General features: G+C 41.0%; 1 non-coding gene across 1 annotated transcript; it reads right to left on the minus strand.

The window, feature by feature from the left end:
* Positions 1-12,325: 12,325 nt before the first annotated feature.
* On the minus strand, positions 12,326-12,442 carry LOC148774003 (U5 spliceosomal RNA). Its single transcript, XR_016036269.1, has one exon. It is a non-coding gene; the product is annotated as a U5 spliceosomal RNA (small nuclear RNA).
* Positions 12,443-14,872: the final 2,430 nt, after the last annotated feature.

Here is a 14,872-nt window from a genome sequence, read left to right on the forward strand (position 1 = left end):
CCCGGTTTATGCATTACATGAATTTAGTACATGTAAGAAGGAATTTAAATTTATAATGCTGGCAACAGAAATGGATTTATACACTCTAAAATATAAGCTCTTTTTCGACATACTTAAACATACTTAAAACACTACTGACAGTAAGCAGCCACGAGGCAAATGTGTGATCTAAATAACTCTTTGAGCAAAAAAGTATTGCAAGAAGGCTCCAATGCGTATCATAAAAGCACATCAATAATCATGATGGAACTGAACACAGCTATCTCAGCTCTGATGGAAAGTACCCCAGCTCTAGCAGTAGAGTGTATCCTATCTTAAAGCACTCTCAATTCACAAAGTGAGAAGGAACTTCTTGATTTAAAACACAAGTATCCATATTATGCAGCAAGACAAAATACTCTGTAACACAACTAGGCTGAAAATAACGGAAACGCAATTCCTGGGTCTTCTCCCTTAAGCACACAGGGAAGCCTCAGTACCACTCTGGACTTCAGAGCCCAGGGACGAGACCCTCTGTTCTTGGCAGGCAAGACCAACACTCTCAAGTAGTCCACTTGCTGATGCCCGTAACTACCAGCCTTCCATCGCCCTTCCACTCCCACAGCCCAGCTCCAGCTGCCCTGCAACCACAGTCCTGCATCTCTGGTTCACAAAGAACTGGCCTGCCCTCCTGGCAGCCCAGGATACCCTCGGTGCTTTACCATGCTGCACCCAGCAACTCTATTAGCTGGGCATGGTCGTACAGCTCTCCCAGCAAGCCCTCAAACACTGACCACTCTCCAAAACCCAAAGGCTCCTCACACACCTTCTCTTCCGACTGTCCCTACATCAGATGGAGAGACCTGCAGCTCTTTGGGGGTACACTTCCTGGGCTGCTGGGGGGAAGCTGAAGGACTTCTCAGCTCACTGTGCTCAGCTCCATGAAGTCATTTTGCCAACAAAATCATTTCTTTTTAATTTTTTATTTTCCCCCTCTTCTTCCCTTCCACCCTACCCCCATCTCCCACCCTCTGAAAGTAACTCTACACTGTTTTAGAACACCTTCGTTCCTGCAGAGCTTCAAACAGCAGCAGCAAGGTCTAGAAATGTAGGGGCTGCTAAAGCTGTCTTCGCTGTTGTCCGTGCCACAGGGGCAGGGGTGTAGAATGACCTTAAGTCTCCAGGCTCCCTACCATGCCAGACCAGCCGGGCTGCTCCTAATGAATAACAAATGGACCTTCCCGACGCATTCACTCAGGACAAGCTGCCATTACAAGCCGTTTTGTTTTTTTAGCATTGTGGTAATGTATCATCTTGCTTGGCTGGATGTCATCTCTGAGAAGGTCACAAAAGGTATGTGCACCTTTCTCCTAGACTCCCTGCCAACCCACTCACACCCCATTACCACCGCTCCTTTAAAGGAAGCCATGGCAAATGTGGACCAACTACACAACACCTCTGTTTGGACATAAGGAACCAAAATATGTAGGTCCCGCGCACATAGGTCCCACTCATCAGCTATAACCACTCCCCATTTTGTAAGAGAAGGTCCTCAAAAGAAGGTAGGTAGACCTTTAGAACGGATAGAAGACAAGTCACAGGAGCCACAAGGGACAGCACTGAACTTTCAAAATTTGAGGTGTATGTGTACAGAAATGAATGCCCTTTATCCTGAGCTAAAAAATCAGATCTCGATTCAGAGTAGAAAAGGATTGTTTCCAAGCCTCCTACTATTCATATTCATTTCACAGATATTTAAAGCATGTATTATGTTGCTATGGACAATTAGCCTTTTATCCAATTTTACTTGAGAGTTTAACTCTCCCACCCGAAGGTTTTAATTATACCCTCAGCCCCATACTTAGGCCTCGGTTCCTGCAGCTGGAAATCTGCCCCAGTGATGTTATAACCTTGTTAATGTAACAAAAGAGGAGTTTACTTAAAACTGGACTGACTATGGACTTAAGCCAAATTTACTTGAAAGAGGAAAGAGTCTGTCAAAAATCCTATAGTAAACACGGCAAAGCAGTTCTTTCATAGCCTTCCCTTAATTCATAGCGACAAGCAATTTACATGTAAGTGGATTCATATGCTCTACCAAGAGGCCGCCTCTCCAAGCTGGGGCCCTGTGAGCTCCCCCCATCACCCAACCCACCTCCCCTTTTTCTTTTCTTTCCTCCCTTTTAGATTTTTTTTTTTTTCCCTTTCTTGGTATGTGGGGTAGGGTTTTTTCCTTAGTGAAACAGCATAAATCCACAATGTTTTAATCGCCCCCAAAGCATAATTAGGGACCTCTAAACATTTACTAAGCCAGTCGCTCTGAATAAAGGTAACCTAAAATTTTCAAAATCCACTCTTAGACGTGACTGTTGTCCTGTCAAACACACACTTTATATTCTGCTGAAGCCCGCTTATGAAGAGCGGAAAAAGTCCCCTGCTAACGAGGCAAGAGTTCTGAGCCTTAAGTGGAAGCTGTTGATCAAATACCAGAGCCCACGTTTTCCTCTGTTGCCAAAATCCTGCAGGGCTTCTTGCCTTCTACTGTTAATTAGATTACCTTTTTTAGTCCACACACTAACAAAAAACATACATTAGACTAAACAAGATATGACAACAAGGAAGGCTTGAAGGGGGAGCCTTCTGAGAAAACATTAAAGAAAAACATCACTCTTAATATCACTGTACAAAAGGAAAAAAAGAGACTGCAGGTAATTTCAGCCTGCAAGGGGGGAAATCCTCAACATTTTAGAAGCAAAGACCAAAAAATTAACTCCCCACAAATAGGACAGCAGGCAGGGGTTTGCTTTAGTTACATTATTTTCAACTATGCTCTTTGACAAAATCCATCCGCAGCAAACAACTGGCCAGCACTCAAGTTTCTTTCATGCACATTGAAAGTTTAATTAGTTCTAACTAGATCAAAAGTTGTTTTTCCCCTTTTGGCATGTATCTGTATCATTTCTGTGCTATTTGGAAGCTGCCAGACATCAAAGGCAGATCCATCATTCTCGGGGAACCTCCATTCCTTGGAGGCGATTCCAGTCTACCTCTCCTTCCATGCTACTGGATCTCATGGCAGCCAGGGGCCACTCTGGCGGGGCTGGTTTCACCTCAAGACATGCACACAGCTCCTCCTCACTCCTCCAGAACAGCACCCAGCACAAAATGGCCTAACTGTTCCTGAGAATGCCCTGAGAAAACCCCAGACAAACCGTTACCATATGGACATGGCAAATCCCCCCTCCCCCCACAACGGAGAACTGGTGGAAAATATTCTAAGACAGAGAGTCCAGAATTTGGCATCATTAAGGCCTTTAACAGCTCATAATATGGGGACCTATTTCAGTTGCACCAAAGTTAGCCTAATTTGTTCATCCTTTTTCTTTTTTCACAGTCTTTTTTGCTATTTATTTCAGTCTTTGGTTCTAGGCTTCAAGTGCGATTAGCAGGTTACTTAGGTAAGGAAATCGTAAAGCCACTCCAGTATTCTTGCCTGGGAAATCCCATGGACAGAGGAGCCTGCTGGGCTAAGTCCACGGGGGTCACAAAAGAGCTGGATATGACTTAGCGATTTAACAACAGGCAAACCTACCAAAAGTCTTCTACTTTATATAAGAACTTAAAGGTTACAAATGCCCAGGCTGAAGGCAAGGGTGAGCATCCCAGCCCTCTTCCATATCGGTAGGTACCTGAGGCAAGTCTACTTAGCTTTGTTGAGCCTCAGTTTCCTTCTCTGGACCCTGGGAAGAGCGTCCCTTCATCAAGTTTTTACAGGGAGTAAGAAATGGAAAGCACTAAGCCCTGTGTTTTATAGGCCAAACAGGCCTAAAGGGTGTGCTTAGTCAGTGTTAGACACTAATCAAAGTAACCACTTCTCTAGAGTATATAGCCATAGTGTTGCTTGATCTCGTCTTTTAATCATAAAGGTGAGATTAGTTTAAGATTCTTTTATTGATTATTTCCTATGTGCCAAGAACAAAACTAGGAGCTACTTATGTAAACTACATCTTCCTCTGTTAGAGTGGCAAGGTCTATAGGCTCTACATTCTAGCTACATCTTCACCAGCTCAGGGTCCCTGGCATCTGGGAGAAGTTATATAACTCGCTTCAGGCCAGTAATACAGGGATATCCCCTTGGAAGGGGATATACTTTCCCATAGGTGACACTGTTTAGCACATATTCTTCCTTCTGATGAAATACAGATGTGATGACTGAATCTGCAGCAATGATTTTGTAACATGAAGAGAAAAGCTAGCCATGACAGAGGATGAAATAGAACAGCAATAGTAAAATATTGTACACTTTCTGGTTACCTGCAGACTTACTGTTATTTAAAAAAATATTATTCAATTTGAGTGTTTCTGTTAGGGCAGGTAAGTATATCCCTAGCTGATACATACCCTGATTTCTCTTTGGCCTAGAAGATGTGGCTACAGAGAAAAAAGGGTTTCTGGACACCCTGTGTATCTGCCTGGACCTATTTAAGGGAGGATTAGATGGCAACTTGAGATGTAGAATGTTTGCTGCCCAAACTCATCACACTTCCCGTTCTAGCGGCCCTACCACATGCTGCAGGATCACACAACACAATTACTAAATTGTGGTTTTATCACTGTCTGCAATATTTTGGCTTCCCTCGGGTTCCAAAATATTATGTTTAAAAATCTCCATACGTGCCCTTGGTTGTGTTCCAAAAAGAAAAGACATTACTGGTGAGCATGTGCCTTCCTAAGAAGCACTGATGAGAGTACATCTTGAAGTGAGCACGTTAATGGGTGTCCTTTAAACCCTCCACTTCCCATTTTCCCATTAGAGCCTCCTTAATTTAGCACCCCAGGATTCTACTTAAATACCTTCTTAGTTAGGATTAGGGGAGCAAAAGGAGACCACAGGGCCCTGACCCTGACAGTTCAAATTGTCAGCACCAGGAGACTGACACACTTTTCTCCCCACTAATCCCGCACTGCATGGCATGGACTCAATTTCAGAGAAACCCGAATGCTTATACATTTAGCCAATCCCCAAGTGATTCAGATAAACTCAGTACTGAATAAGTGAGGCATTTATGTATCTTGAATATCTCTACTTGCTCGATGCCAGGGCCTCAATATTTTGATAAAGTGATGACAGGAAGAACACAGAGAACAAAAAATAAAAGCAAAGAAAATACTATAAGTACATGGAAAAACTATGAGCTGCTAGAATTTATTTTGTATATTACAGAGGGAATACATGTCTATAAGGCCATTTTCGAAATGTAGATTTCAGAGGCCAGATTGGTTTTCCTTCCTCTTTTGCTGAAACTGAAGCAGATTTGGGCTCAGGATATCCAAGGGCAATTTCTAAAAGCCACTTTGAATTGTCTTCCTCTTGAATCTGCCAAAAAATTACACTGAAAAGGACTTTAAAAATCTTTTTGTCTGTAGCAACACTGTCAAATAGAAATACAAGCCAAATTTTCAAGTAGCCATTTTAAAAATAGGTAAAAAGAAGCAATTGAAATTATTATTAATCTTTTTATTTAGCCAAATTTATACAAAATATTATTTCATGTATAAATATAAAATTAATACTGAAATAATGTATACTCTTTATTTCATAATAAATTTTTGAAATCAGGAGTGCATTTACATTCATATCACACTTCAGTTTGGACAAGCATGTTTCAAATGCTCAGTAGTCACAGAAGGTCCATGGCTAATGCACTGAAAAGTATTGATCTATATACTTCTTCCATACACACATACATACATGCATACATACATACACATATACATACACACAAATGTGCATGCAAACACACACACACACACAGAATCAATGGCACAAATGCTATCATAATAGCAGAATAACATGTATCAGCTTTTGACTCCTCCTGGCTATTCCACACATTTAGTGAAGGGGGTGGGATATAAATCAGCACAAGGTAGATTATAGATAATCCAGATGAAATGGCTGATATTTAATTATTTTCGACCTAAAATATGGCAATTTCAAGTAGTTCATCCTAGTATTTTTAACTCAAAATTTTCATGGGAGGGGTCATGGTGATATCCAGCACTTAGATCCATGGTAGCCTCCACAGCAGGCCAATCATTGTCATGAGTAATTCCTGACTGCAAAACTACGAACCATTATATTTCAGGTCCAAGTGCAGCAATTGACTAACTGCTTAAATGTTTAGCTCTCTTTTATAGGCTGATAAACAGTTCCCACAAGTCTGGATGAAAGATGATATTTGATCAAAAAGCAAGGCACTAGCCAATGATAGGTGTTCTTGACTACCTGCCATGTGCCACGCAAGACCAATGGTTGCAGATGCCTAGAAGCACATCACTTAGTGGCCCGAGAAGTTCCTCAAATTCAGTCTTTGTAAAATCATTTCCACAGCCACCATTACCACTACTGTTATTATGCTGTCACTATCATCATCTTCAACATTACACCATCACCACAGCCATGACCACCATGATCCTCTTATCGTCTTCATCATCACTACTATCGTCTCATCCATCATCACTGCCAACACCCCAATCACTAGCATCACTATCACTCCTATTCAATAAGTCCTTACCGAGTTCCTATTACCCACATCCATATAATACTTTCACTCCTTCATCCACTGGACTCCTGTCAATCTTTACAACTTAGTTCAAATATCACTCTTCAAAGTCCTCCCTACCTCACAGGCTAAATGAATTGCTCTCCCACCTCTGTGGAATCACTGGAAAATGTACATGTCTAAGTTATAATGCCATGACCTAATTATGCAATCTTATCTGTCTGCTTTCAGCTCCTAGTACTGACTCAGGGAGAGCTCATAATACTGTGCAGAGTCCTACGCTTTGAATAGCTTTATTGAGATATAATTCACATATTGCACAATTCACCCATTTAAAGTGTACAAGTAAATGAGTTGTAGTATATTCAGTTGTGAACCCATCACTACAATCAAATTTAGAAAATAAACCTTGTACATAGTTCCAAACTAAACTATAAGGATTCCCTTTACCCACAGTGACTGTACATGCACTATTCCTACCATATTCAATTTTTTTAATAAAAAGTTTTTATACTAACTGGAAAATAAGAAACGTTGTTCCATGTAAAAGAAAAAACAGAGAAAATAGTAGCAGTAAAATCATGACTACGCAAAATGTATGCAAAGGAAAAGAGATTAGAAAAAAAATCCAAACATCAAGTCTTTTTCTCAGGTAAACACTTTCTTCCTGATGCTAGTCAGTATTCTGACAATGTGCACATTTAATTTCTGTTTTTAAAAAGAAGTCTTATTTGGAAAAAGTGATTCTTGATTTTTCAGATATAAAAAGAGATGTAACATCCATGCTATTAGCCACTTGAAAATGTCACAGAAGAGAAAGCATTTTTTATAATTACAAAACTCTACAAAAATATTATTTACTACCTTTAACAATAACACAATGAATCTATGTCATGCAATCTATTATACTGTTAAAATATGGAGCACTCACAGAATTTCAGACCTAGTACAGATAATTTACTGTATTCATTTGACTCTTCCATGGGTCATTTGACTCTTCAGATGACCTCTTCTCTTCTGCCTTACTGATCCTGTGTACATTTTAACATATTATAGATGAATGTACTAGTTCCTTAATCTTTAAATGAAGTAGCCTGCATACCTCTGGGTCTTATCAGGAAGCGTGAGTATGTGTGTGGTCTGTACACAAACATACGTGTAGAGTTAAACTCTGTATCTCCAGCAGGCAGGCTTTGCCCCTGCAGGTGTGGCAAGCAAGAGATTATACAACCCACATCTAAGATGCAGGAACATCTGCTGCATTCCTGTAACTGGTTTCTTGGCTGGATTTAAGAACCTTTGAGTGACCAACCTTGATAATATATTAAAAAGCAGAGACATTACTTTGCCAACAAAGGTCCGTCTAGTCAAGGCTATGGTTTTTCCCGTGGTCATGTATGGATGTGAGAGTTGGACTGTGAAGAAAGCTGATCGCCGAAGAATTGATGCTTTTGAACTGTGGTGCTGGAGAAGACTCTTGAGAGTCCCTTGTACCGCAAGGAGATCCAACCAGTCCATTCTAAGGGAGATCGATTCTGGGTGTTCATTGGAAGGACTGATGCTAAAGCTGAAACTCCAATACTTTGGCCACCTCATGCAATGAGTTGACTCACTGGAAAAGACTCTGATGCTGGGAAAGGTTGGGGGCGGGAGGAGAAGGGGACGACCGAGAATGAGATGGCTGGATGGCATCACCGACTCTGTGGACATGCGTTTGAGTGAACTCCGGGAGTTGGTGATGGACAGGGAGGCCTGGCGTGCTGTGATTCATGGGGTCGCGGAGAGTCGGACACGACTGAGCGACTGAACTGAACTGAACTGAACTGAACTGAGCCTACAGTTGATCACTTCTGCTCTGGGTGCCACTGAGGCCCAAGGAAATGATGCTAAGACAGTTCATAAGACAGGGGCAGAATTCACTCAGTTGGAAAAAAAAAAAAAAGCAATCCAGCTCTCCTTCTCTCCCAGCTGATTTAGAGAGCCCTTGCCTCATAGACTTTGGCATCAGAGGCTAAGGCTCTCCTGGTCCTCCACTGGCTGCTACTCAATAGAAACACCTTCCTTCTATGATCATTATTATGTCTTTAGTTAATGAAGCTTAAAGAAGAAAGCGTGTTTTCAGAGATGCTAAAGGGTGATGGCCCATTTTGGTTGAAGTCAGCCTTGGCAGGAATCAAATCGTTTCTTCCTAAGGTTTTATATTCTTTTGGTAGTTCTTTTTTTTTGTATTATTTCAAAAATTAAAATAATAAAATATTCAGCTATGCAACAGAAAGCTGTTCAAGTTTGCTGGCACGATTTTCCTGTATCCGCTGTTAGTTGTATTGAAAAGCAAGCTCCAAGCTGGAGTTTTAAATCTTTTCCACACTCAATATCTCCTTGAAAAATTCCAGACCAGTTCTGGGAACCCCTTTCATTGTGTATCTTATTTTTTAAAAAATCCTTTCTTATTATAAACATATAAATTATTTCTGATACCATCATGCAAGAAAGGTAATGCTGAAAATTTCATATCCAGTTACAGCTGGCCAATGTGAATGTAAACAGTGTTACTATACATTGTGTAGATAGCATCTCCAATGGCAGCTTGCGAAAAATGACTTGGGTTAGTAGCCAGCTTTCAATGACCACATGTCACGAAGAATGTGAGAATGCAGGGAAAAGGGCACTCTAACCTGCTTGGAGGGGAAACTATTTGTTTTAAGGTAAAGATAAGGTTAGGAGGCAAGGGTGCTGTGGTAGAAGGTTAGCTATTATTGCATACTTATGGGAATGACATTTTTGATCCCCTCTCCCCATGGAGGTGCGCATTTTTCAGCAGAATCTTCCAGAGTTCTTTGGGTTCTTAACAAGACCCCATTTATTTAATTGTTGGCCATTTAAATACTGTATTTGATTTTAAGTCCCATATGAAACACTCCTCTTTTATCCCCCTTCATTACCTGGCTCACATCTCTCACCAATTAGGTCTCATATCAGCCCTTTATTTCTCCTGAAAGCTTCCTTAAGCCCCCATGCTTCCTTCCAATCTGGATTCAATGTCTTAATACGCCCCCACCCCCGGCCAGGGCCTTCCCTTATCAGAGTTCTTACTCCATCTTCCTCATTACTGCATGAGCTTCACTAGGCTGGAACCATGTTAACAGGGCTGGACTCAATGACCTATCCACAGAAAGTGCCCAGTGACTAATCATGGAATACACAGAAAAAGAATCCACAGAATATTTAACGGAGATGGGTTAGGCTATTAAGGGTCCTCTAAACCTGTTAGAAGAAGACAAAGAAGAACTGGGGACTTTGGAGATAAGAAGATTCTATAGCATGAGGGCTACTTAGAACAGGATAAGACAGAAGAACAGTCTTAAATACTCAAGAATCATTATGAAGGACTAAATGCTATGTGCCCCCAAAAGCAAAATGCAAAATAATAAAAAAGCAAGAGGGTGACATGACAAATAAAATTATGATGGTACAACAAAAGGCAGACATTTAAGGGAGAGTTCTCTGAGAGAACACTGATAAACAGATTTATTAAGAGTTGCTAAATATAGATCTGTGCTAAGTGTTTTATATGTATTAACTCATTTAATCATCAGAGAAACTCCAAAGGCAAGGTAATGTCATTTATACATTTGTCAGTGTCACAGTGCAAGAAGAGTAAATGTCAAGGCAGAGATATAAACCCAAGTCATCTTTCCTTTCAAAGCCCAGGCTCTTGACTCTTGTGCTAATGTATTCCTCATCAACCCTGATGCTGGGCAGACGTTAAAGGACCTCTTTCCAGAAATGCTGTTGCAACTGAGGGAGCATCACCAGACGAGAGGGCAGGCTAGGTGATATGAAACACTAAGTTTTCATGATGATACACTTAATTGTCAACATGTAGTCTTGCCTGGCTCAAGGCCAACTGTCAACCAAATCGTGATGGGTATAAAGTCTGTTTTGGTGTGAGCCCCTAACCTCACATTTCCCTGTCCTCTTGGGACACCTTCTCTGTCCACCTTCTACTGCAAAGGGGGCAAGACTGTCACCCAAGTGCTTGGCACACCTCTTACGCATTCTTCAATCATTCCCCTCGAGAGCAACCAGGTTGGAATACCAAGCCCAAGACAAACATCTGGCTCAACTCAAAGATATACCCTGGTAACCTAGTTGAGGGAGAAAGGAGCAAAGCAGATGTTCAGAGATGGAAATCATTCTGCTCCTCTCTAAAATCACCCAGGTTGGATGTACAAGATCCATCCTAATAATTAAAACATCGAGACTGGAGTGATGCTCTGGGGAAATGGCGACTGTGTCTGAGCCATGAATAGATCAGCATCTAGTGCAGTGGGAGAAGCCTACCTCTTGCTCAATGAATTATGATTGAATTAATTAAAGAACAAACCCTAGAGCATGGGTCTGTAACATCCGGGATCTAATGTCTGATGATCTTAAGTGGAACTGACATAATAATAATAAAGTGTACAATAAATGAAATGTACTTGAATCATTCTGAAACTATCTCCCCGACCCCTGTCCATGGGAAAATTATCTTCCACGAAACTGGTGACAAGTGCCAAAAAGGTGTGGGATGGCTGCTCTAGAATAACTGAAGAAAAAGAAAAAAAATTCCCAAGGAAATGGGGGCTTCTGGAAACAAGCAGAGATCATCATCAACAAAAATAGGGCAAGAAGCAAAATAGTTATGTTTAGGCCTCAGTAGAGATTTAGCAGTTTAATCTTATTACAAAAGAGCTTAATCTCAGCTACATTCTCTGTAGAAAAGTTCCCATTAATCAATACCCAAGAACCCTTAGGCAGAAAGATGTGACTAACCATTAGTTTATGGTCACCCTTCAACAAAAGTTGTTGTCTGTTTTCTTTCTTCAAAATCTTGAAGAGTTACCAGTCAAGAAATTGAAAAGACACAAGACCAAGAAAGGCCTGTCCTTCCAGTCATGTGTAGAAATGTCAAAAATCACCAAGAGGTAAAAAAACTCTACCATGATGTAATCATGTCAGTTCTGACAACACTGAGACATAACCATAAGCCAGGGTGAATAGAGCCAGAAATCAATTGAAGAATGTGTCAGGTGGTATAAATTTTTTAAATTTCCCTATATAATACCACTAAATGGTCCATTTTGCAGTTTTATAGCAACATTTAAAAAAATCAGAATCTAAACCTCTCACATTTGGATTCCGGTGAGTTTCAACTTTATGGGGGAAAGCCTTCATTAGAATTCTCCTCCACCTTAAAGTGTTTGTAATTTGCTGTCACAAATGTTTATCTAAAAAAAGAATGTTTATATTGAAATATTTATGAATGAAATGATATAATGTCTGGGATTTGCTTCAAAATAACTGAGGCATAGGAGTAGGGAAATGTGGGATAGGAAGGAAACAGTACTGCCAATGAGCTGAGTAATGGCTTAAGTTAGGTGAAGGGTAAGTGGAGTTTCATTTTACTTTTGTATGCAATTGACATCTTAAAAAAAAAAAAAAAGGTCCAACAGAAATTTACCCTAGCCCATGGGGCCATCAATTAGACAAGAGATGATTCTCACAGGAATACACCTCTCTGTTCCATGGAAGCACCCCATCCTTTAAAGAAAGACAAAACCCAGCTTTCATCAACACTAACTTATAGTCGTATCTCATTTGGGTGAGATGCCAGCATGGGTTTTACATTAAAAGGCAGGCTACTCAAGGTACTTTTTAAAAAATATATTATTTAGTAGGGAATTTTCAAATGACAAAATTCTTTAAAATTCTCTAAATACAGTCACTTGATAAATTCATTATTTCAAATGAGAAGCTTATCTAACTTTGACATATTCTTCATTGAAAGGCCTTCTCCATGGAAACCTTCAGTAAAAGGTGAAAGATTTATTCAGCCTGAAAAGAAACTAGACTATGAAAGGCCTTCTAAAGAAATCAAAGTCTTCACAGCAAAGTTTTGGAGCTATTGAGAAAACAGTTGTTCCAGAAACAAGATGCAGGCAATGCCCACATATGAGAGCAGATTACAGAGTTCATCTTGAAATCACTTCCTAGAACTAAAGAGTATATGTCCGCAAAGAAAATGGCCCTGAATTATACACAGGTGTCCAAGCTACCCCACTAAAGACAAAGATGAATGACACTGTTAAATAGTGGGAAAGGCTCCTTTCTAAACTTTCTGAATCTACCCAATCTAGGACCGCCTGCTTCCAGAAGGCAGAAGACCTACATTTTGGGCCTGAGCCAGTTTAAAACTTCACTAATACCACTAACACACTGGCTCAAGGCCCACAGTATTCCAGGAAGGTGGTAGACTGCTAGTCCAAGGTGAGAAACTATAGATATATACAGGCTGCTGCTATACAGGCTAGGAGTAGACTAATCAACAAGAAGAATGCTCAAACTACCACACAATTTTACTCATCTCACATGCTAGTAAAGTCATGCTCAACATTCTCCAAGCCAGGCTTCAGCAATACGTGAACCATGAACTTCCAGATGTTCAAGCTGGTTTTTAGAAAAGGCAGAGGAACCAGAGATCAAATTGCCAACATCCACTGGATCATGGAAAAAGCAAGAGAGTTCCAGAAAAACATCTATTTCTGCTTTATTGACTATGCCATAGCCTTTGACTGTATCGATCACAATAAACTGTGGAAAATTCTGAAAGAGATGTGAATACCAGACCACCTGACCTGCTTCTTGAGAAACCTGTATGCAGGTCAGGAAGCAACAGTTAGAACTGGACATGGAACAACAGACTGGTTCCAAATAGGGAAAGGAGTACGTCAAGGCTGTATATTGTCACCCTGCTTATTTAACTTATATGCAAAGTACATCATGAGGAACACTGGGCTGGAAGAAGCACAGGCTGGAATCAAGATTGCCAGAAGAAATATCAATAATCTCAGATATGCAGATGACACTACCCTGATGGCAGAAAGTGAAGAGAAACTAAAAAGCCTCTTGATGAAAGTAAAAGAGGAGAGTGAAAAAGTTGGCTTGAAGCTCAACATTCAGAAAACTAAGATCATGGCATCTGGTCCCATCAATTCATGGGAAATAGATGGGGAAACAGTGGAAACAGTGTCAGACTTTATTTTTGGGGGGCTCCAAAATCACTGTGGATGCTGATTGCAGCCATGAAATTAAAAGACGCTTACTCCTTGGAAGGAAAGTTATGACAAACCTAGATAGCATATTAAAGAGCAGAGACATTACTTTGCCAACAAAGGTCCGTCTAGTCAAGGCTATGGTTTTTCCAGTGGTCATGTATGTATGTGAGAGTTGGACTGTGAAGAAAGCTGATCGCTGAAGAATTGATGCTTTTGAACTGTGGTGCTGGAGAAGACTCTTGAGAGTCCCTTGGACTGCAAGGAGATCGAACCAGTCCACTCTAAAGGAGACCAGTCCTGGGTGTTCACTGGAAGGACTGATGCTAAAGCTGAAACTCCAATACTTTGACCACCTCATGAGAAAAGTTGACTCACTGGAAAAGACTCTGATGCTGGGAGGGATTGGGGGCAGGAGGAGAAGGGGATGACAGAGAATGAGATGGCTGTATGGCATCACCGACTCCATGGACATGAGTTTGAGTGAACTCTGGGAGTTGGTGATGGACAGGAAGGCCTAGCGTGCTGTGATTCATGGGGTCGCAAAGAGTCAGACACGACTGAGCAACTGAACTGAACTCTCATTCAAGGGATATTTTGCCTTCAAAGTGTCTTCTGGAAATATCTGGGGATATTTTTGATTGTTGCAAATGGAGGTGGGGAATTGTTCCCACCATCTAATAGGTAAGGACCACAGATGCTATTAAACATAAGACAGCTCCCACAACAAAGAATTAACCAGCCCAGCATCAGATGGGTTGCCATTAAAAAACTCTGGACTAGATCAATAGTTTCCACAACAATCCCCTCACAGTCCTCCTGCTAAAGGCATGAAAGTGTTCAGGGAAACAGAACACAGAGCTGGCAGGAAGAAGGGAAAGAGAGGGATGCCCATCTCTACCACTCCAATAGTCAATCTAAACCTAGTCCAATAAACTCAGCTCCCTATAGGTCTCTTGAAAACTTCCATTTCTCTCCATCTCCACTGCCACCATCCTAGGATAATCTCTTCCCACCTCAAAAACTTCAGCAGCTTCCTAGTAGTATGCCCACATCCGAATCTACGCTCCACACGAAAGCCTCTGTGTGCTGTGGTGGTCAAGCAATGTGGCAAGACTACAGGGCGATTCTGGGAGTTTCAAATCCTACCTGGGCTGGTTAACTTCTTTGTGCCTCTGTTTCCTCAAAAGTAGCATGAGAATGACAACAGTATTTATCTTAGAGGAAGCTGTG

The sequence above is a fragment of the Moschus berezovskii genome, chromosome 24 (genome assembly GCF_049115385.1).
Source record: "Moschus berezovskii isolate FMDL1 chromosome 24, NW_MosBer_1.0, whole genome shotgun sequence".
NCBI lineage: Eukaryota > Metazoa > Chordata > Mammalia > Artiodactyla > Moschidae > Moschus > Moschus berezovskii.